This window comes from Protopterus annectens, chromosome 8.part0 (genome assembly GCF_019279795.1).
Source record: "Protopterus annectens isolate FY-2018-M chromosome 8.part0, PAN1.0, whole genome shotgun sequence".
Taxonomy (NCBI): domain Eukaryota; kingdom Metazoa; phylum Chordata; order Ceratodontiformes; family Protopteridae; genus Protopterus; species Protopterus annectens.
Genome location: NC_056741.1, coordinates 1,459,775,430 through 1,459,799,553, shown reverse-complemented (window position 1 = coordinate 1,459,799,553; position 24,124 = coordinate 1,459,775,430).

The following is a 24,124-nucleotide window of genomic DNA, read 5'->3' as shown; positions in this document are numbered from 1 at the left end:
TGTCCAGATCAAAAGGATACCAGCATACTTAACTCAACTAAAAGACTATAAAGAATATATAATTTCAGAACTAAAACATTTTTAGACATAAATAATACTCCTGAAGTCTCCATTGTTTATGTTTGGGATGCCTTAAAATCATATCTATATGGACAAAGTATCAGATGGTATAATAATAAAAGGAAATCTTGGGATAAGGAATTGTTAGATATTCAAAGTAAATTAGACTCTTATAAACATAATAATAAAGAAAATATTATGGACAAGAAAGTTATTGAAGAAATAAACAAACTAAATGAGAAATACAAAGAAATTTTAACTCATAAAGTTAAAATAACTTTAGATTTTGTCTTATTCAATAAGCCCCAAATACTTACATAGACTTAAAAATAAAACAAAAGGTTGAATAAACAAAACCATATCAAAGAAATCTTTTCTCTAAGGAAAAAGAAGAATGTTTCTAGTATACCAGAAATACTAGATGAATTTAGAAATCACTTTCACAAAATTAACCATAATAACATTAACATGGAACCTAAAGATAAAATAAAGGAGTTTATAACGACAAACATGAATAAAAAGCTTAATAAACAACAGATTAAACTATTGGACAAGAGTATTTCATATACAGAAGTTATTACACAAATAAATAAGCTTAAATCAAACAAAGCACCGGGTAATGATGGTGTTATACCAGAGGTATATAAAATCATTTCTAAAAGTACATATTCATTAATACATAAGGTTTTTATTTTGGCCCAAACTGAGTTAATAACCCCCCATCTTGGCAATATACATTTATTTCACCAATTTTAAAACCTAATAAAGATCCAACTAGATGTACTTCATATCGGCCCATCTCATTACTTAATGTTGATTATAAAATGTTTATGAGTATTTTTGCTGATAGATTGAAGACAATAATTCCCGGCATTATAGATATAGATCAGACAGGCTTCATTGTAAATAGAAATACTTTTGATAATATAAGAAGAACTTTAACATTAATAGATTTTGCAAATAGGAAAAAGAAAGATTTAACACTTATTAGTCTTGATATAAGTTCAGCATTTGATTCAGTAAGTTGGGACTATCTGTTTACCTTAATGAAGTGCACAAACTTCTCAGATGCATTTGTAAATCTAATTGAGCATTTATACAAAGGAACGTTGGCTTATATTAAGGTAGGAACTTATGTTTCACAAAAAATACCCATTCTTAAAGGTACAAAACAAGGATGTCCACTTTCTCCACTATTATTCACTTTAGTAATGGAGCCTTGGGCTAATATGATCAGAAACTGTACTGACATAGAGGGTTTTGAAATAGATGAAAATACAACATCCAAAATTCAACTTTTTGCAGATGATATTCTAATTACATCAGCAGGATCTAATTCTTCTATGAAGTCTCTATTTGATAACATGATGAATTTTAAAAGTATTTCTGGTTTAATATTCAATGAAGAAAATACTAAAATACTACCTATATATACACGAAAAAATATTCTCATTAGTGATTTTACTAAATATGTACCCAATTCAGGTCAGATAACTTATTTAGGTATAATACTATCTAAAGATATTAAATCTATTATATATAATAATTATAATACCTGTTTTCTTAATATACAAAATCTTTTTAATACCTGGAATAATATGTTTTTACTATGGAGGAGAGACTTACAATTATTAAAATGATAATATTCCCCAAGATTTTATACTTAATACAATCAATAATACTTCCACCTACAAAAATAATTATCAAGAAACTGAATACACTAATGTTAAATTTCCTATGGGCACCTAATAGACCTAGGATTGCATTAAAGAAACATACTAATAGCTGGTCTCAAGGGGTATTTCTTTTCCAGACTTTAATTTATATACTATCTCTTCTATTGTAAAAGTTATTACTTTATTAATAGATCAGTCATATGTCACAAAATGGAAAGATTATTGGGAGCTAATTAGTATGCACTTCATGAAAATCTCCTTAACACATAAAAATATGATTGTAAATAACTCCATGTTATGGTTACTAAAGGAATTTTGTACTTCACCTATTACACCTAAACATATGGTTTGTTACCCATTAAATATTATTATTAGTTATCGTAACTTTATATTCATGCACCCTAAGTATAGGGAATGGAATTTTATTGTATTCCCTATAATGTATACTCAGGGTATGCTTTTGTCATCTACTTCTGAAGGAACTCATTTAGCTATAGATAATGATCTAAAGTACTGGTATCAGTTGATATCTGATAATAAAGTTAAAATCTAGATTTCTTAAAACAAGAATTTGATCTAAGAGAAACTTGCTGGTTAGAGGTTCAGACCTTTAGACAACATCTCATTAATAAAATAGATCTAATGTCTATAACAGTTAAAGAATCTATTCCAACACTGATTGATTACTTGATATTAAATTTACAACATAAAGTTTCTGATAAAGGTAAACTTTCATACATACATAAAATTATCTGACAAGAAACTTTTTACAGTGTAGATTCATACTGGAATTATTTCACTTCTATTAATGGGGACCCACCAAATCAACAAGATAAACAATATATTTTGGAATCTGCTTATAGAACTACGTCTTCCATTGTCTGGAGACTTTATACATGGAAATTTTTACATATATCTTTTTATACACCTTTGATGATGAATAAAATAAATAATAAAGATAATTTATGTAAGAGATGTAATGTAGAAATTAATGCTGACTGGGCTCATATGTTTTATGACTGTATAAAATTGAAAGAATACTGGAAGTCAATTAATGAATTTTTGCAGGCTCTTTTTACAGATAATTTCATTATTTCTAAATCTCTTATATTATTCAACACACCTGTACCTCAAAGTGTTAATGGTCTATTCTAGCAGTGGCTAGGAAAATAATAACTAGAAATTGGATTTCAGATACACCTCCTTCGTTCAATTAATTTAAAATGTTATGAATATAGTGTGCCATATGGAAATAAACACAATTAGGACAAGAACAAATAGAAAAACATCTTATTATATTGTATGGGATAATTTACAAAATTTGTTAAAAAAATGTTAATTTCAATAGCATGGTATTTTAGTTTAATTAATTGATCTGATTGTAGTGGATGTCTTTGTAAATACTTTAGTTGTTTTGTTGAATATTATAATAATACCTATTTTTAATTACTTGTATAAAATTGTTATGATATTTCTCTTATATGTTAAAACAATAAACCTGTTTTGAAAAAAAAAAAGATGTTAAAGCAAGCATGGGAGGGTTGTGGCTGACAAAGTTTGCAGATGACTGCAAACTAGGCGCCATAGTCGATACACCAGCGGACACATACATCCTACAAAAAGGCCTCACAGAAACGGAGTCATGGCCTTAAACTAAATGCCAAAAAATGTATAGTCATCCCCTTTGGGAAAAACAAAGTACCCACAAATTATCACATAGACAGCAACCCACTGAGTATGGAAAAAGTAATCAGAGACCTAGGGACCCAAGTCAACAGCTACCTCTCATTTGACACCCACGTTGCCAAAGTGGTTAGAAAGACATTCTACCTTGCACACCTTATCATGAAGGGATTCACATCCAGATCCAAGGATGTCATTGTACCCCTATACTCCTCCTTCATCAGACCCATGATTGAGTACAATGCCCCATTTGGTATGTACCTCACCCGGCATTTGCAACAGCTGGAGAGACCACAAAAGTACCTCAACAAGAGGATCAAGGGTCTCCAACATATGTCTTATTCTGCCAGACTAAAGAAACTCCAGCTCTATTCAGTAGCATACCACCTGCTCAGAGGTGATCTGTGCCTGATGTACAAGGTCATGTCCAGTCAGGAACTGATGGACATGCTCCACCTCAAAAAATCCAAATCCATCAGAACCACGAGAGCTAAAGACTTAAACCTCGGCACAAGTATGAATAGGACATGCTGGACCCAGAGGCTTCCCATGCTCTGGAACAGAATTCCAGTTCATGTTAGGCAGAGCCCCTCACTAACTCTCTTCAAGAGAAATCTTGATGAGTGGATGGGAGATTGTAAGTTTACCCCAGGGGTCACATCTGTGTCACTACTAGACAGGGGCACAGTAAACTAATTCTATTATATAAGGGGACCTTCACTGTGTCACTACTAGACAGAGGCACAGTATTCTAAATCTATTCTGTACACTTTTGTACCATTTCATGGGGTGGCAAAAGCCACATCACTATGGCTAGGCTTACAAATGCCCCAGGGCAAATAGCCTAGTAGTAAACTATGAAACTATGAAACTATGGTCTTGCAGATAAGGCTCGTCAGACTGATGGGACAGTAGTTTCCGGGATCCAAGGTGGATCCCTCCTTCTGGAGTGGGATAACTGTAGCTCTGCGCCACTCAGTGGGCATGAAACCTTAGGTGAGGCTATGATTAAACATAACACTTAGGTGAGGTGCCAGTTCATATTGTAGTTCATGTAGTATACAGCCCGGGACATCATCTGGTCCCATGGATGCTGTATTCTTAGTTTTGGAGAGTGCGTTTTTTACCTGTGTGGCCATTATTACCGGAATTTGGCAATCTTACGGTATTGAGAAGGGCCATTTAGGGGGTGAAGTTGGCACTGAATCGATCTGCCAGGATATTGGCAATATCCTTGGGATCAGTATATTTAATGCCGTTCTGTTTTAGCTCAGAGCTGATTTGAGCATTGCCATTTAGATTCTTGACATAGTTATAGAATGCCTTGTGGTTGTCTTTGGAATCTTTGGCAATTTTATTTTCATAACTAGCTTTGGAGGATTTTATGAGGGAGCTCAGTTTCTTACTGAGGCTGGTAAGGGAGTTTTTTGCATCCTGGGATTTTCCTCTTTTCTGCAACAGTTTCTTCCTTTTGTTGTAAAGATTGTATATGGCAGGGGACCACCAGATTGGCTTCCTTTTTTTGGATGAGAGCATCTTGGTTCTATTTGGGATGGCACTATTCATGCATGAGTGGATGAGCTCGTACAGTGCCTTAGTGTAGGATTCAACAGTTGAACTTTCAGTTCCTGTCTGCATGGGTGTCATGAAGTTTGTCACTTCTGACTTGAGTAGCATGAAGTTGGCTTTGGAGAAGTTTTTTATGGAGGTTTCCTTACTGGGGGGTGGGGGTGGGATGTGGATGTTAAGGGTGATTAGCTTATGGTCAGACCTGACTAACGAAGGGGTGACCATAGGTGTGGAGCATCGATTTCCCATGTTGGTAATGACCAGGTCTAGGATATTGGAGCCCCTGGTGGGACTATGGATTAGTTGATCTAGGGTGTTGGAATTTATGAATTCCAAGGACCGTTGGGCAAAGGTGTTGGTACATGAGTAGTTTTCCCAGTTAATGGCAGGGTAGTTAAAATCACCCAGTATTAGGGTGTTTGGTTCTATCTTAATATTTTCCAGTATGTTTAGAAAGGTGTAGTGAGAATCTTGGGGTATGTTGGGGGATCTGTAGCAAGCTACAATTTGGACTGCAGTCTTACCTAGTGTTAGTTGCACCTGGAGAATTTCAGATGCATTGTTTTGGGCAACTAGCCTGGTGGTGTGAATATCCTTGGTGAATATTGACACTCCTCCACCTTTAGTGTTTCAGTCCTGGTTTGGTGGCTGAAAAGTGTGGTAAGAGTTGTAGCCTGGTATTGCAGGGCTGCTCTCTGGAGCCTTGATCCAGGTCTCAGTTACTGCACAGATATCGATGTTCTCCATTTTTAGGAGTGCCTCAAGAGAGTGCATTTTGAGGTTTAGACTTCTAACATTGAGTAGCATTACCTTCAAATTTTGCATGCTTGTACCTGTTACAGTGGTGGTTTTGTCCTTTGAACTTTGCCTAAAAATGGTGCTATAGGGGTGGCAAGAGCCTTAGCCAGTAACCTGAATCCCAGGGACGACAGGTGCAGACCATCTCTGGCAAAGCATCATGGTCTGTCGATCATGTCATCCCAGGCAGACAGATACTGGATCCGCTTTGAATGACACCAGAAGCTTAGCCAATTGTTAAAGTCAATCGTTTTGTTCTTATATTGTGGTATCATTCTGGGCGAAGGCAGGATGCTACTCAGGGCTAGGGTCATACCTGCCTGGGCCACATGATCCAAGAGCTCTTCCATGTCTCTTTTCATGTAGTCCAGGGAGGTATGTCTCAAGTCATTCACTCCAACATGGACAATGACAGAGTCATATTTGTACTTGTTGTGGAGTGACTTGAGTGCATGCGTTATGTGGCAGATTCTGGCACCCGACAGGCAGCTGACTGTAATTTTCTCCTTGTTCAACCTGGTGAATGGAACATTAGTGTGCCGGACTATAGAGTCACCTATGATTAAAGTGTTAGGTACATTGTCTTGCCTTAGGGGCTGTTGCTGGGTGGCACACTGGTGTTGTGAACTATGTGACACTATGGTTGTGATTGGTGTTTGTCTGCGTTTCAGCTTCAGAGGTCCTTGTTGCTTGGGCAGGTTACAGTTTAGGGCCTATGCATATGTGGATTTAATGTTGCTATATATGGGTGTTGGTGGTGTGGGTTTAGAAGGGCTATGTGTTGCTTGAGGTGTAGTGTGGGTGCTAACCTTCTCCTCTTGACGTCTAGCACAATCTTGGGTGGAGAGAGCTTTGCTTCCATTTTGGCTATGTAAGTGCATCTCGCACAGGCTGTAGTGTTGGGTGTTAGGAGGAGAGGGTTGTTTGTGTACATGAGGCAATTGCTGCATTGCCCCAGTATGCCCAGATTCACCAGGTGGACAGGAAAAATCACTGGAAGCTGACCCTTGGACATGCCTGGTTTGGTCCTTTTTTTTTTTTGTAAATATAGAAGCTGTTTTCCCTTACCTTGGCAAGGTACTTTACAATTATAGGCTGTTTAGTGCCTGTTAATTTCTACTTATTAACAAGGAGAGGTGAGTGCTTGTATCAGTTTAAGGCTTCCTAGTGCTTTCCAGCAGGTATTAGAGCAAGTGCTAGTCACAGAGATGCTTAAAGGTAAGATGAAAAAAGAATGCACACTGCAGTGTGCACTAGAGCAGTTAGATGTGAAAGTAGGTAACTTAAGTTTTACCTGTTTAAAAAGTTAAGGTTTAGTGGAGAGTTACTATTTTTAAAACAGCAAGATGGATTGAAAGGGGTGGTCACTTTTGTATTCTGGTACTATGGAATGCAGTAGGATTGCCAATAAATGTAAATAGTTGAAGGGGAGGGGTTTCAAAAAAGATGATTTGTGATTTCTCACACAAGCCAGTGAAAGTAGAGAGGAAATGAGATATATGGTCAGATTAACATTAGAGGCAGGCAACTAGAAAGACAGTGGTATTTAACAAGACAAGTGCAACTGGGTGGGAAGGCGGGAAAAACATTCTGCCTGACTCAGAAGAGACAGAACTGTGGTCTCTTTTGAAGTTTTAATATGCTTTTAAAGCAGAATGCAAGTAAAACACAAGGTAAAGAAAATAAACCACAGTATTCAAAATATAAAAAGGGATCTTCTGTGCCTTCCTCCACCCAGGCTTCCTCTTAGCTCTTGTACTCTCCCTTCTGTGAAGAACCCTGCAATAGTGACATGGAAGGGCATAGTACAGTTGTGTATGATCTTACCATATCTTACCATAACAGTAGATGTCCTTCTCTTCACTATTTAAATACACACTCCTTCCCCATCTGTTATACATCTTGCCACTGTGTTTTCTTTCCCTCACTTCCTCTCCCTTCTGAACTTTTTTTATTCTGGATATGTCTGTTCTTTTTGTCCATGGGGTATTTTCTTCCTCCTGGGGCAATTCATTTCTGAGCATTTACATCAGTATGTCACCTCTATGCCCCACTTCATACATAGGGAACATACATGTGATTTATAGTGCCTATAAGATCTAAATGCTTTAGTATACTGACTGGGAATTGAGCTATCCTTGGCAAGAGATCCCAGAGATGGAGAATACTGCAACAGTGAAGAGAAGGACATCTACTGTTATAGTAAGATTTTACACAGCTGTACTTTTGTTCCAAAGCAATTATTAAGTGAACATAAAAAAACAAGCAAGAGGGAAGATTAGTTGTTCCATAATCAATAATGGAGTAAGAAAGAGGTAGGCAGCTATGAGCAAATATGAATGCTCCCATTTTATGTAAGGAGGACAGAAACAACATAAATATCAGTATCATTTGAGAAAAAAATACAAACAAGATAAAAAGAAAGGTGATAAGCCTAGCCAAGATAAACCCCTCTACAAAGGTTATACCCCTCCACAAAGGTGGCAATTCAACTGAACCAACCAACTACAGGCCTATCTCCATACTGTTCCCCCTTATCCAAAATTCTAGAAAAATGTATTCATAACCGGATTTTCAAACACTCATATAAGACAACCTGTTAACTCCCACCTAGCATGGTTTCCATCCTCACCACAGCACCTCTACAGCTCTCATTTCATTTACACAGAATATCGCCAAATCATGGGACAATAACAAACTAGTCTCATGCCTCTTCCTTGACCTATGTAAAGCCTTCAAAACCCTTTCCCATGCCCTACTGCTCTCCAAAATTTCTTCACTTAACCTCTCCTCTTCTACTATATTATGCTTTTCCAGTTACCTCTCCAACAGATTCCTATCTGCCAAATGCCTTTCCGCCTCCTCCTTCTTCCTGCCAATCCAAACAGGTGTCCCCAAAGGGTCAATCCTTGCACCTCTAGTTTTTAATATCTTTACAAACAACCTAAGCACTTCCTGTCCAAACTCCTCACTAATACAACACCTAGACAACTCCAATATTATCTCATGCTCTTATAACCTTCCCCACCTCCTTGCTCTTACTCAAGATTCCCTCCTTTCAGTTGAAAAATGGCTGACCAATAATCAATTACTTCTCATCCTAAAAAAACAAAACTTCTACTTGGACAAAACTTCTACTCTTACTCCTCAAATCACTAGAGCAACACAAAAATACTTTCACAATATTGTCTCTTAATAATACACTTATCTCTGTTGAACCACATACTAAACTTCTGGGTGTAATCACAGATGACCAACTAAAATTTGACATACATATTCGGCAAGCCATCAAAAAGACCCACCAAAAATGTGGTTTATTATACAGACATAAAAAATACCTCACTATTAATGAGAAATGTTCTCTAGCACAGACTTTCCTTCTCCCAACCTTACTTTATGCAGCCCCTATTCTCTCCAATATTCAGTCCAATCTATTAGCTAAACTTGAAACCACCTACAACAAAAAAGACAAATTCACTGCTAACCTTCTCTATCACTCTCACTACTGCATAGCTTTAAAAAACCTACAATGGCTTGAGCTCCATAACCAGCTCATTCTTCCCTAACTCCACCTCAAATACACTATCTTAATCCAATCCTCCCACTGCCCTCACAGACCTCATCACTATCTACTCTCCTAAGCATAATCTACACAGCACAGACCTACACCTCTTAAACATCTACAGACCCAATAAAAATATTGGCAAACTTTTATACAGCCAATGCTTGGAACAAACTTCCTCTTTCTCTAAGAACAAACGGCAACTTACTTAACTTCAAAAAACTTCGGAAGAACTTACTAATTCCTGGACCTGTCCTTGTCCCACTCCCACCTAAACTGCTCACTCTCCTCTTCCCCTCCCCCTCTCAGCTCACACACTTTATCACAACTACTCATTTAAGGTCTTTATGATATTCTACCAACCTTGAATTTCTCTCTGATGGTAATTGTTAGATGCTATTCTAACATATTCATTTATAAGTTGTATTCTGTTTCCCCTCTGTATATATACTAGTATATTAATATTGTATGATGTTTTATTTTTGTGTTTGTTTATCTGCGGAGCTTTTCTCGATACTGAAAAAGGGATCTGCAGCCCAGTCGGACTAACCTGTTTAACAAATGTCAAATAAATAAACAAATAAATAAACTATAAAAATGTTAACTACATAAGAAAGAGAGGCAAAACATAAAAATAGTAAACAAAATAGAGCTGCAACTATAGAAAGCTCAAATTGACATAGAACAGAGGGTACATTTCTAACTGAAAGAAATATAAAAACAAGTCTTCTAGACACTAAAAGGAAATGAGAAGGTACAGGAAATCGCTTAAACCTGTGCGTCATGGTTTGAGGTCGGGAGCAACCATGGAGTAAAAAAATTATGTCCCTGAGACTGAGCCCTCATCATCTCTACCAGCAAATAAAGGGAAAGTAAATGGGATAAGAGGAAAAGAGCTATAAAATGCTGTACATTAAATATAAAGAAAGTAAAAGCGGAACAAATTGCCCCAGTAAAAAGCTCGGGAGTGGTCTGCAAGACCCGGAGCGGCTATAAAGATGTAAGCCTTGAGATCTGTGGAAACTCAAACACATACAAATAAGGTAATACCTTGTCACTTTTGGTGACTTCACCAAACAATAGAAAATGCAGTGGGAATGAATCCCTATAATGCAGTTTTTGAATAGTAGCAACGTTGGATATCACAGAGTAATTGAATAAACAAGGGCAACAATGGCAAACAGGATAGAGATGAAGATGACGAAAGCATGCAAGGGAAAATATTGACAAAGACAAAAGAAAGAATGATCTGTACCTTGGAACTCAAGCTAAAGAACACATAGAAGGGGTTAATTAAACAAGACAGAATTTGTTGATAATTTGGTGGAATATTTTATTTATTTATTTACATTTGTTCACCAGCTAGTGTCTGACTGGGCAAGTAACCCGTTTTCAGCATTGACCCAGAGAGAAAAGCTCCACGTTAACACAAAATATTTAGCATTTTCAAAAAGTATTTAACAATTTCTAAATAATGCAAAAATCATACATAGAAGAAAAAAATATGAAAAACAAAATGATATAATAAAATCATATCAAAAATACATGAATGGTATAGAGTATGAAACCTAGAAATTAGTTATATCAAGCTATGTGCACATGATGAATCTGTGACAGAGAAAAGAAAAAATGTGCAATAAACTAAAAGATATATATATCTATCTATATATATTTTTCTTTTTTTATTTTGAACATATTTGTAATAGGGATGTTATAGTGGATGTATTAGTATTATTGACTACTTTGTTTAGTAGTTCTTCTCAATTGTTGTGGTATTTTAAAAAAAAAACACTACAGCTATGTTTAATTATCTTATGTATCTCTGCTTTTATATTAGACTTTCAGTCTTTTCTGTGACACTGCTGCAGCTGGCTGTGTTGTGAGCGGCGCTGTGTTATGGGGTGTTGGTGTGGAAGTCCTAATAAATAAATCTTTTTTTTCTTCTTCTTCTTGCTTCTGATCTTTTTCTTTGAGTGCTGGATACTTATATATATATATATATATATATTTATATATATATATATGGGTCTACTTCTATTCGCTGACAGCCCATTTCGTTGACAGCTCATTTCATTGACAAAAGTATTCAAGGCAAAACAAAAACCTGGGCTTTGCCCCCCTCCCCACTGTTGTGCGACTGTGGAGTTGTTATATATAGTTGGGGGGGTGTGGGGGGTGCAGCCCCCCACCTAGAATGTTTGTCAATGAAATGAGCTGTCAGCGAAATGGGTTTCAGTGAAATGGGCTGTCAGCGAATAGAAGTAGACCCATATATATATATATATATATATATATATATATATATATATATATATATATATATTTTTTTTTTTTTTAAATACTAGCAGCATGTACATTCACAAACAAGAAACGATACAAGTAAATGTTACCTTGAGACATGAGAAGAGAAGAAAACAAGCATTTGGAGTGAGAAGGGTGAAGGGAAAGAATAAATGAGGGACAGATAATCATCCAGGGCAACTACAGGAGCAGAGCCACTTGCTAGTAAGATATGCTTTTAGTTTTGTTTTAAATGAAGAGAAGGAGGAGATGTTTTGTAAACTGGGGTCAGAGCATTCCAGAACTTAGCTATTTTGTTAGAGAAGAGGGAGTCACCATAGTAGTTATGAAAGTTAGTAATATTAAGGAGAGGCCTATCTGATGATCTGAGGGGCCTAGTGCGTGCCTGTAGTTGGATGACGGCTGAAATTGCAGGGCAGCTATTGGGGTTATGTATGATTTTGTGGGTGAGTGTAAGTTGGTTTGATATTAACAGGTTAGGAAGCTCTAGCCAGTTAAGTTGATGACGTGCACCACAGTAGTGGGCTTTGTAGAGATGTTAGTGACAAATTTATCAATTTTGTTATAGCAGGATTCTAGGTTTTGCAAGTTGGACTTGCACAAGTTGGTGAAAATATGATAGTTGTAGAGAAGTGTAGAGAGAAGTTGAGTTCTTCCTGTGGAAAGCCTGGCTTGGGGTGTTAGGTAGGGGTAGATGTGTAGAGGGCTCCAACTTTAGAATAGGCTGGATGGGAAATATGAATATCGAATTTCAGGTGTTTGCTGATTGTAATGCCTAGGAGCAATTTTGGTACCATTTGCTGATTGAATAGAGAGTGATAGGGGGCAGGACTTTGCAGTTTTGTTTTTGAAAATTAGTAACTTGGTCTTATTTGGGTTAAGGATAATTTGGTGGTTTGATAGGAAAGTTTCTATTTCCTGGAAAGCTTTTTGCATTTCTACTTGTAGTTCTTGTGGGGAAAGGGCAGAGGAGATTAGGGAGGTATCATCGGCATAATGAATGACTGATGCCTGCTGGGTAGCAATATTAAGGTTATTAGTAAATATGATAAAGAGAAGGGGGCTAAGTATTGAACCTTTGGGTATACCAGTGGATACTGGTAGTAGTAGGGAGAGATTATTCTCCCATTTACTAGCCTGTTTACGGTTTGAAAGATTACTGAGAACCCAAGTCAGGGATGCAGCACTGAGATTGCATGAACCAAGTTTGTTAAGAAGTTGGTGGGAGAAGGTATCGAAAGCCTTTGACATGTCCAGGAAGATACCGGAGACTAGTTCACCATTGTTCATAAGGTGATGAATAGTATTAGTGAAAGATAATAAGGCTGTGTTTGTACTATACAGGGGTCTAAAGCCATGCTGGGCATCAGCTAAAAGATTATTAGAGGTAAGGTGGTTTAGGAGGTGTTTCTGAATGCATTTCTGTACAATCTTGGCAATGGGAGAGAGGATAGCTATGGGGTGGTAGTTAGAGATGTCCCTAGAGAGGCCACCCTTGTGAAGGGAGATAATGTGGGCAACTTTCCAGAGGAGGGGTGCATGTTGTTCTTTGATGGAATGATTGATTAGTATAGAGATAGGATATGCAATGGATGGGGCAGCTGTTTTTAGGAATTCATTTGGAAGCTGATCTGCTGCTAGGCAGCAGGGTTTTAGTTTGCTTAGGAGCATTTTAATGTAAGATGTTGGGATAGACTTGAAAGAGAAGGAGTTTGAATATCTAGAGACAGGGGAGGGGAGTGTGAGAGGAAGTTGTTGATAGTTACCAAGGAGGCAGGAGATAGAATTGATAAAGTAGGAGTTAAACTGTAAGGCCATGGGTTCTGATGCATTAGTAGTGGAAGACATGGGGGTGGAGGAATTACCAGAATTTAGGAGGAGGTTGACTGTTGCCAGAATTTCTGTGGGTTATTTGAGTACTTTTGCTGGGAGGATTGGAAGTAGTGTTTTATCATTGTAGATTTATTCTTAGTTTGATTCTTTAGTTGCTGATAGTTGGTAAGGTCAGTTTTGTTTTTGTTAGATAAATATAGGGCTTTTGCTCTGTCGTTTTCTTTAATCAGTTGTTTGGCTTCATGAGAAAGCTATGGAAGTTGTTTGGATTTGCAGAAAACTTTTCTGGTGGGGGCAAGGCTAGTTAGTATTTCAAGAAATTTGTTGCTGAAGAATTCAAAAGCCTGGTCCAGGGTTAAGTTATGTAAAGGCGTCCAATCATAGTGTTTGAGTAATTGATTAAATAGATCAGGGGAGACGTGTTTTTATTATGGATGAATCTGATGGGATGGCTAGTTTGAGCATGAATAATTTTTTTGAAGAATAACTGTAGGGGAGTGGTCAATCACGTTGCTGGGAAGGCAACCGGCATGGTAACTCAGGTCTGGCTTGTTAGTTTATATCCAGTCCAAGAGTGACTCTTTTTTAGAGTGTTTATCAGTGCATGTGGGGCAGAGAAATTATACAGGTTGATAAAGTTGTAGTGGCAGTTAGAGGAGCAGGAGAGCCAGTCAAGATTACAGTCACCAAGGATGAGAGTTTCTTGGCTGAAAGTGTAGGTGGACCAAGACAGAAGAAGTTCTATGCTGAGAAGATTGTTACTGGATGGGGGGTGGCAGATATGCAGCTATGATAATCATCAACACCAAGGAATGAAGAACGAGGTTGGACCCAAAATGAAATTTATTGCGAACACCACGAACATAAAAAACAAACAGCAGCTCAACACAGCAGCTCAACAGCTCAACAGAGTCGATTAACCTAGGTTTCATACTATGTGGACTTCTTCAGAATAAAAAAGTTAACCGTGAAGTTCACTTAAATAAGGCTAAACATCAACCCCACCCATGTCATTAACCAATCAATTATCTAATCTAACAATAGTAAAAATTAAAATAAGTTAAAAAGACAAACACAATCATATAAAATATATATATAAATATGTAAAAATTAAAATATATGTAGTATTAGCAATAGATACTATTTATACATACATATAACTTGAACCAAAAATGATAAACTACATTCCGTATACAATCAAATACATCAAAAAATTAGCCCAAATTATGTTTGAGCTTGAGAACAGGCTTGATTGTGCAACAATCATTTAGCCCTGGATGACAATGTGCATCCAATCTAAGTTGCCATCTAAGCTCACATAAATCTAAGTGCACCTCTAAAGTTCTACCCTGTGAATCATACCTGATTTGTTGCAGTATACAAAATTTAAAAGAATGGTCTAAACAAGTAGAAATGTGCCTGGCTAAAGCATTGGTTAATTTTAGATGTTTTATGTCTAATAAGTGCTCTCTAACCCTTTCTCCAAAATACCGGCAAGTTTTTCCCACATAAAAAGCAGGGCATACTTGACACTTGGCCAAATAGACAACATTCTTGGTATAACAATCAAAGTGTCCTGTGATGTAAATACGATGTTGATTAAAAGTTAGAATGCTGCCTGATGTCAGTATATATTCACAAATGGTACATCTCCCACATTTAAAATTGCCAAATACCCTGCTATTACATTGATTTGGGGATAGAGAACATCTTTCAAAAATCTCTTTTAAGGATGTATCCTTCCTATATATAAACATAGGTGCCAAGGCCATTTTTGCTACTATATTTTTATCCATTTGCAAAATACCCCAATTCTTGTTAACCATACCTGTTATATATTCAGAATCAAAATTGTAAGTTAAAATATAATACAGTGGATGTTCATCTAGTCTTCCCAGATTTCCTAAATTAACAGATGTAATACTAGACTCGTCACTTTTAAGAATGGGAATGTAAAAACCAGTATCCCTTTTATATTTGACCTCCTTGAACAATTCTGAACATAATTCCTTTGGATATCCTCTGTTTAAAAACAAAGTAATCATAAAATTCAATTCTTTTACGAAATCCTCCTCCTCGCTAACCATCCTGGCAGCTCTCACCATTTGGCCCTTTACTATGGCTCTTTTTTGGTGCATTGCATGCCAGCTACTATATTGGAGGTATGAATTTGAAAAAGTGGATTTTCTGTATATGTTAGATTTTATCATTTGTAATGTCTTATCAAAGGTTAATCTGACATCCAAGTATGTGATATTATTCATATCAAAATCATAGGTAAATCTTAGGAACTAAACTGAATTATTAATATATTCTAAAAAAGCATCTAAGACAACTTGCTCACTTTCCCATATAATAAATATGTCGTCAAGGTAACGCGTGTATAATTTAATGTACTGTCTGAATTCACTGGTAAAAACATAATTTTGCTCCCAATATGCCATGATATAATTGGCATAAATTGGGGCACAAACGGCACCCATAGCTACACCAGTGTGTTGCTTAAATAGGTGCCCTTCAAAAAATATAAAATTATTTTTCAAAACTGCTTCCATAAGTTTGACAAAAACATTAATCTTATCTTGTTCGAAATTACCTGTCACCAACAATTGTTCCTCTAACCATGTGAGACCAATATCATGGGGAATAACTGAGAACAAATTACACACATCTATGGTATGAAAGCTGAATTGACTATTATACTTAAATTTTTTAACCCTTTCCAGAAAATCCCAAGAATCCTTTGTTATGTATGGGAAAGCATTTAATCCTTGTTTCATATGATGATCTAAAAATTGACTTATGAAACAAGTTTTGCACCTCTTGCCATTTACAATAGGTCTGAATTTAATGTTATCCAACCCTTTATGTATCTTGGGTATTCCAAAAATTCCACAAATTACTGGGTATGGGTTACACATAAATTCATACTCAACTTCATTTAATTCCCCTTGAAACAAGATGTCTTCTAACATGAGGTCCAATTTTTTAAAAGCAATATTGATTTCATTAATACTGGTTTCTACGTAATTGTCATTCATAAGCATAGTCATCATAATATTACTATAATCATTGTTATCAACTATGACAACCCCATTGCCTTTATCAGGCTTCATTATACGTATATTGTCAACCTTTTTTAAATTATTCAGCAATGTGCACTCAAACTCTGTTAAATTCAGACATGGTTGTCTTATAGTTTTCTTATAGTAATCCCTAATGTCAAGTTCACACACTTTTTCAAAAGTAGCTATAACAGGGTTGAGGGGAGGATTAGAAATACTTGGTTTTGTCATAGACCTTGTCTGTTAACCACACTAACCCCATCAAAGAACACTCTCAAATTAATTTTTCGTACAAATAATTTTAAATCAATTAAGGCATCAACCAATGTGCCCCTTCTACACGGAACAAAGGTAAAACCCTTGGAAATTAAATTGACATGTTCAGTAGTGAAACTATAATTGGAATAATTAAATAGCTTAAAGTCACCGGTAGCATTTTCCATAATAATAGGGTTACTTAAAAACCCATTATGTTCCCCTTGTGGCGACTTACTTCCTAATTTGTCACCCTCTAGGGACATTCCATTTAGTGCAATATTCTCAGCACCCTCCTGTAAAAACAACGAACCATCATATATATTTTCATCTTCCCTTTTCTCAATACTGACGGTTCGTACATATTCATTATATGTGTCATTAAATATCACTTCCATCCCATCCTTACTGACCAACACTTCTGAATAATCAATAACACTTACACTGCTGGGAGAAAAACTTTCCACAACACTATAACAGTTGTGTGGTTTTATGCCTTCGCTTACAACCACATCACCAGTAACTCCCTTAACAGAATAGACACTTAAATTTAATAAATCATCATGTACATTAATAGAATTAGTAGTCACCTCTGTAAGGCTACTGTTTAAAGTCAATAAATCTGGCGCATTAATGTATGCATTATCAAAATCTTGTGCCATCGCCTTACATGCTTCAGAGGATTTTACATTAAAGTTCGCATCATTCAGATGATTGAAACATTCATTGCTTACGACTGATGTCCTTTGGACAACAAAGTCTTCGGCAATAAAGTTACTAATCTCAGAATTCACACCAAATTCCGTGTAAGCTGATTCATGAACTGAAATAACATCATTCCTCACCTCCTCGTTTTCCAACCACCGTTCCGGTGATTGCTGGCAGTGTACCCCGCTTTTGATCGGGCACCCATCCCATGAAAATCTTTTTCCTCGTGGAGGATCTCTCTTTCATATCCTTTCCTTTTCCTTATATCCCTTCCTCTGGGAGTCAAACCCACAAACCTCATCTTATTAGTTTTTTACGTTTCTTCGATGTCATCTCCGGCCGTCATAGGATGTTTGATATTGGGAGAGGACCTTTTGCTATGGTTACGAATTTACCCCAACACTGTCAAGTAAGCAGTGTCCAATTAATTGAAATAAATATATCCCTCAACATAATTTGTGTCTTTTATTGAACATAGAACCATTAACTCGCAAAACATATCAACATCATCAATGTAATTAGTAATAAAAGTGTAATAATCAGTTCCTTGTAATATTTATTAATACTCTCAAGATCAGATAAAGATCAAATAAAAAAATTTTTTTATTTTTATTGATTTAAATAACAATAATGTCCATTCCAGTCTTTAATATTAAAAAGTGTGTGTAATTCATTGATTCATTGAATATGACCATTAACACCATTAATGCCTATTCACATTCTCTAACTTTTGGTACCAGTTTCGGCTCGATATTCCTAGCCAGATATTCATTTTCTAACTACTGTCTCACTGTTGTTCTCCAACTAAAATTCTACTGCTTTTCAAACTAAGTAAGCTGCTCATTAAATTGTTACTACTCTTCAACATTATAGGTTTTTCACATTAAAATGAAAGTATTATTTTTGGAAATGAACTTTACTTTGATTGTTCAATCACTCCTGAGCACCTCCAGGGTCTCATGATTAATTACTTTACTTTGATTGTTCACACTGTTACCACTTGTATGTTCTGTTCTGTGTATTAATATTGGGTGTAGTTGAGTGAGAGGCACCCAAACTGCCGTGAGATGCCATTCCCCAGTGTTAAGTTGCCACATTCCTGTAAGTTTGAGGATTGACCTTGATTTCTATTTCCCTAAATTAATAATTACCAACCATAATGTAATTAAACTTTAATCTGAACCAATGAACAACACCGTTACAGAACATACAAATTAACAAAAACCAAGACAACAAAGAGATGAAAACCAAGATGAACCCAAAAGATTGACATAAGCGAAGCGAAAAACAAACCCAAAATCAACATAATTCACGAACAAGAACAAACGCAAAAAACAAAAGTTAGCTCAAACCCCAAACTCAACATAGATTAATCGATAAGATAAACAAAAAATTAAAAAATATGAAAAACAGTTAAATAACCCTAAACATTAACCAATCAATTATATCAACTATCTAATCATCAAACCCTAAAATATTAAAAAGCAAGACAATATCTAAATATAAATATGTAAAAATGAAATGGAAAAATTAAAAATATATAAGTATAAAAAATATATATAATTAAAATCCCCTGGTTATTAGATATGTAGGAGCTGTAGTAGAACCTACCTGTAAATACTAGGCTTATTAAACCATAACTTCAGTTTAAATTGTTGGAAAATAACAAGGAAAAAGAGTATTAAAAAAAATAATATATAGTAAGAGATTTAAAGGTAGTCCAGTCTAGAATCAATCAGCATAAGCAGTTTGCTAGGTTCAAATAGACTATCGGAGGTAATTGGAAATAAATAATTTGACAAATATCTAATGGGGACAATGGTACCACAGTATAATAAATGATGCGTGTTACCTTAATTTAAGACTGGCACATAAATTTAATGAAGACTAATTTAATAAATGAATTATAAAAATGCGACGTTTATTTACTACATATTATTATTTAAATTATGGTGTAATTCACTAACTTTTGAAATCGTTATGCATAACTATACCAACATCATTGTGCAAAACAACCAACACTAAGGACTATGTTTTGAAAAGTAACGGTCTAATGTTACAGGATATTGGTTTGATGTTGGTAATAAGTGTGGTTCTATGTTCAATACAAGACACAACCACAGTACGGGATACGTTTAATCACACGTCAACTTAATGGCGGAGACCAAAGAGTGGAGAGGAGCGTAATAATAGTGGTTTCCTTCCACTTGGTAAAGAAGGAATAAGGTGAGAGATGACAAAAGAGCGTGGCGATAAAAGGTTGAGGGAAGACAGGAGGAGGAGATTAGGGATACCAGGAATCGAAGCGAAGAGTCTGAGCAGTGACCGTAATTTCGGTTAAAAATATTTTCATCACATGAATGCCGCGAAAAAAAGGGAGTCAGCTGCCGGCATGTTAATGGAGGTCGCCAAAAAGCGAGGAGAACATCAATGTGATTATTTGTGTTTATGAATCTTGCGATCATGTATGTAGGTGACTACTAATTCTATTAATGTACATGATGATTTATTAAATTTAAGTGTCTATTCTGTTAAGGGAGTTACTGGTGATGTGGTTGTAAGTGAAGGCATAGAACCACACAACTGTTATAGTGTTGTGGAAAGTTTTTCTCCCAGCAGTGTAAGTGTTATTGATTATTCAGAAGTGTTGGTCAGTAAGGATGGGATGGAAGCGATATTTAATGACACATATAATGAATATGTATGAACCGTCAGTATTGAGAAAAGGGAAGATGAAAATATATATGATGGTTCGTTGTTTTTACAGGAGGGTGCTGAGAATATTACACTAAATGGAATGTCCCTAGAGGGTGACGAATTAGGAAGTAAGTCGCCACAAGGGGAACATAATGGGTTTTTAAGTAACCCTATTTTTATGGAAAATGCTACCGGTGACTTTAAGCTATTTAATTATTCCAATTATAGTTTCACTACTGAACATGTCAATTTATTTTCCAAGGGTTTTACCTTTGTTCCGTGTATAAGGGGCACATTGGTTGATGCCTTAATTAATTTAAAATTATTTGTACGAAAAATTAATTTGAGAGTGTTCTTTGATGGGGTTAGTGTGGTTAACAGACAAGGGTCTATGACAAAACCAAGTATTTTTAATCCTCCCCTCAACCCTGTTATAGCTATATTTGAAAAAGTGTGTGAACTTGACATTAGGGCTTACTATAAGAAAACTATAAGACAACCATGTCTGAATTTAACAGAGTTTGAGTGCACATTGCTGAATAATTTAAAAAAGGTTGACAATATACATATAATGAAGCCTGATAAAGGCAATGGGGTTGTCATAGTTGATAACAATGATTACAGTAATATTATGATGACTATGATGATGACTATGCTTATGAATGACAATTACGTAGAAACCAGTATTAATGAAATCAATATTGCTTTTAAAAAATTGGACCTCATGTTAGAAGACATGTTGTTCCAAGGGGAATTAAATGAAGTTGAGTATGAATTTATGTGTAACCCATACCCAGTAATTTGTGGAATTTTTGGAATACCCAAGATACATAAAGGGTTGGATAACATTAAATTCAGACCTATTGTAGATGGCAAGAGGTGCAAAACTTGTTTCATAAGTCAATTTTTAGATCATCATATGAAACAAGGATTAAATGCTTTCCCATACATAACAAAGGACTCTTGGGATTTTTTGGAAAGGGTTAAAAAATTTAAGTATAATAGTCAATTGAGCTTTCTTACCATAGATGTGTGTAATTTGTTCTCAGTTATTCCCCACGATATTGTTCTCACATGGTTAGAGGAACAATTGTTGGTGACAGGTAATTTCGAACAAGATAAGATTAATGTTTTTGTCAAACTTATGGAAGCAGTTTTGAAAAATAATTTTATATTTTTTGAAGGGCACCTATTTAAGCAACACACTGGTGAAGCTATGGGTGCCGCTTGTGCCCCAATTTATGCCAATTATATCATGGCATATTGGGAGCAAAATTATGTTTTTACCAGTGAATTCAGACAGTACATTAAATTATACACGCGTTACCTTGACAACATATTTATTATATGGGAAAGTGAGCGAGTTGTCTTAGATGCTTTTTTAGAATATATTAATAATTCAGTTTAGTTCCTAAGATTTACCTATGATTTTGATATGAATAATATCACATACTTGGATGTCAGATTAACCTTTGATAAGACATTACAAATGATAAAATCTAACATATACAGAAAATCCACTTTTTCAAATTCATACCTCCAATATAGTAGCTGGCATCCAAGGCACCAAAAAAGAGCCATAGTAAAGGGCCAAATGGTGAGAGCTGCCAGGATGGTTAGCGAGGAGGAGGATTTCGTAAAAGAATTGAATTTTATGATTACTTTGTTTTTAAACAGAGGATATCCAAAGGAATTATGTTCAGAATTGTTCAAGGAGGTCAAATATAAAAGGGATACTGGTTTTTACATTCCCATTCTTAAAAGTGATGAGTCTAGTATTACATCTGTTAATTTAGGAAATCTAGGAAGACTAGATGAACATCCACTGTATTATATTTTAACTTACAATTTTGATTCTGAATATATAACAGGTATGGTTAACAAGAATTGGGGTATTTTGCAAATGGATAAAAATATAGTAGCAAAAATGGCCTTGGCACCTAAGTTTATATATAGGAAGGATACATCCTTAAAAGAGATTTTTGAAAGATGTTCTCTATCCCCAAGTCAATGTAATAGCAGGGTAGTTGGCAATTTTAAATGTGGGAGATGTGCCATTTGTGAATATATACTGACATCAGGCAGCATTCTAACTTTTAATCAACATCGTATTTACATCACAGGACACATTGATTGTTATACCAAGAATGTTGTCTATTTGGCCAAGTGTCAAGTATGCTCTGCTTTTTATGTGGGAAAAACTTGCTGGTATTTTAGAGAAAGGGTTAGAGAGCACTTATTAGACATAAAACATCTAAAATTAACCAATGCATTAGCCAGGCACATTTCTACTTGTTTAGACCATTCTTTTAAATTGTGTATACTGCAACAAATCAGGTATGATTCACAGGGTAGAACTTTAGAGGTGTACTTAGATTTATGTGAGCTTAGATGGCAACTTAGATTGGATGCAAATTGTCATCCAGGGCTAAATGATTGTTGCACAATCAAGCCTGTTCTCAAGCTCAAACATATTTTGGGCTAATTTTTTGATGTATTTGATTGTATACGAATGTAGTTTATCATTTTTGGTTCAAGTTATATGTATGTATAAATAGTATCTATTGCTAATACTACATATATTTTAATTTTTACATATTTATATATATATTTTATATGATTGTGTTTGTCTTTTTAACTTATTTTCATTTTTACTGTTGTTAGATTAGATAATTGATTGGTTAATGACATGGGTGTAGTTGATGTTTAGCCTTATTTAAGTGAACTTCATGGTTAACTTTTTTATTCTGAAGAAGTCCACATAGGACGAAACCTAGGTTAATCGACTCTGTTGAGCTGATGAGCTGCTGTGTTGAGCTGCTGTTTGCTTTTTATGTTCATGGTGTTCGCAATAAATTCCATTTTGGGTCCGACCTCGTTCTTTATTCCTTGGTTTTGAGGTTCATCTTGGTTCTTTGGTAAGCTATGATAATCATGTTTTATGCTGATTTATTTGCAGATGAGTAATGAGTATTTCTGCATTAGGGATGTTGGGACATGTGCAATTTAAGTTTTCTAGTGTTAAAGAGCATTTGAACATAATTGCTATGCCACCACCTCTTTTGTTTAGCCTATCTTGTCTAATAATGTTGTAATTACTGTAGGTGATTTCTGAGTCTTTGATGTGAGGTTTTAATCAGGTCTCTGTTATAACAGCTATGTCAGGAGGGTAGGTGTCTAGAGTGGCATTGAATTCAGAAGTTTTATTTACAAGGCTTCTAAGGTTGAAATTAGTTATGAGAATGTCAGACTTTTGAGGTAGTATGTAGAGAGGTTTTTTCCAGAGGGAGTTTGGGTGGGGGACAAGTTTAGAGTGTTTGCGGTTTGAGATGGATGAAAGACATTTTGGGGACCTGGGTTGGGAAGGATGTCTGTTTGTAATCTGATGTGTTTAAGGGAGTGTAGAAGTAGAAGTTTCAGTTTGGTAATTACCTGATGTGCTCTGAAAGAGGGTAGTAGTGGGTGTGAGGATTTTATAAGTTTGAAATGATAAAGGAGAGAGTTGGAAGAATTGTAGAGTTGTGAGCAGATGTAGCTATAAGGTTTGAGTGGAGGTTGATGATTAGTGATAGTCTGTGCAGCGGGGGAGTTTGCTATTTGTGTATACATTGTGGGGGTCAGAGGCTTTATAGGTTAGGAAGAGAATGCTAGATAGTATAGTTTAGAAGTAAAGGGGGTATTTGAGTTTCATATTTGTTAGTAATTTCTGGGAAGTGGAAGGACAGAAAGATAGCAAGTTTGGGGGAGGTTGTGGCAGTATGGAAAAGGACAGAAGGAGTATAATATAGGGACTGACTGAAAAGCAGATATGGGGAGGACAGGAATGACTAAAAGAGAAGAAAAAAATATAGAAGGCAAGTGTTTTAATCCTAGGAGAGGAAGAGAAAGAAAAGAGAAACTATAGAAGGGAAGTGTTG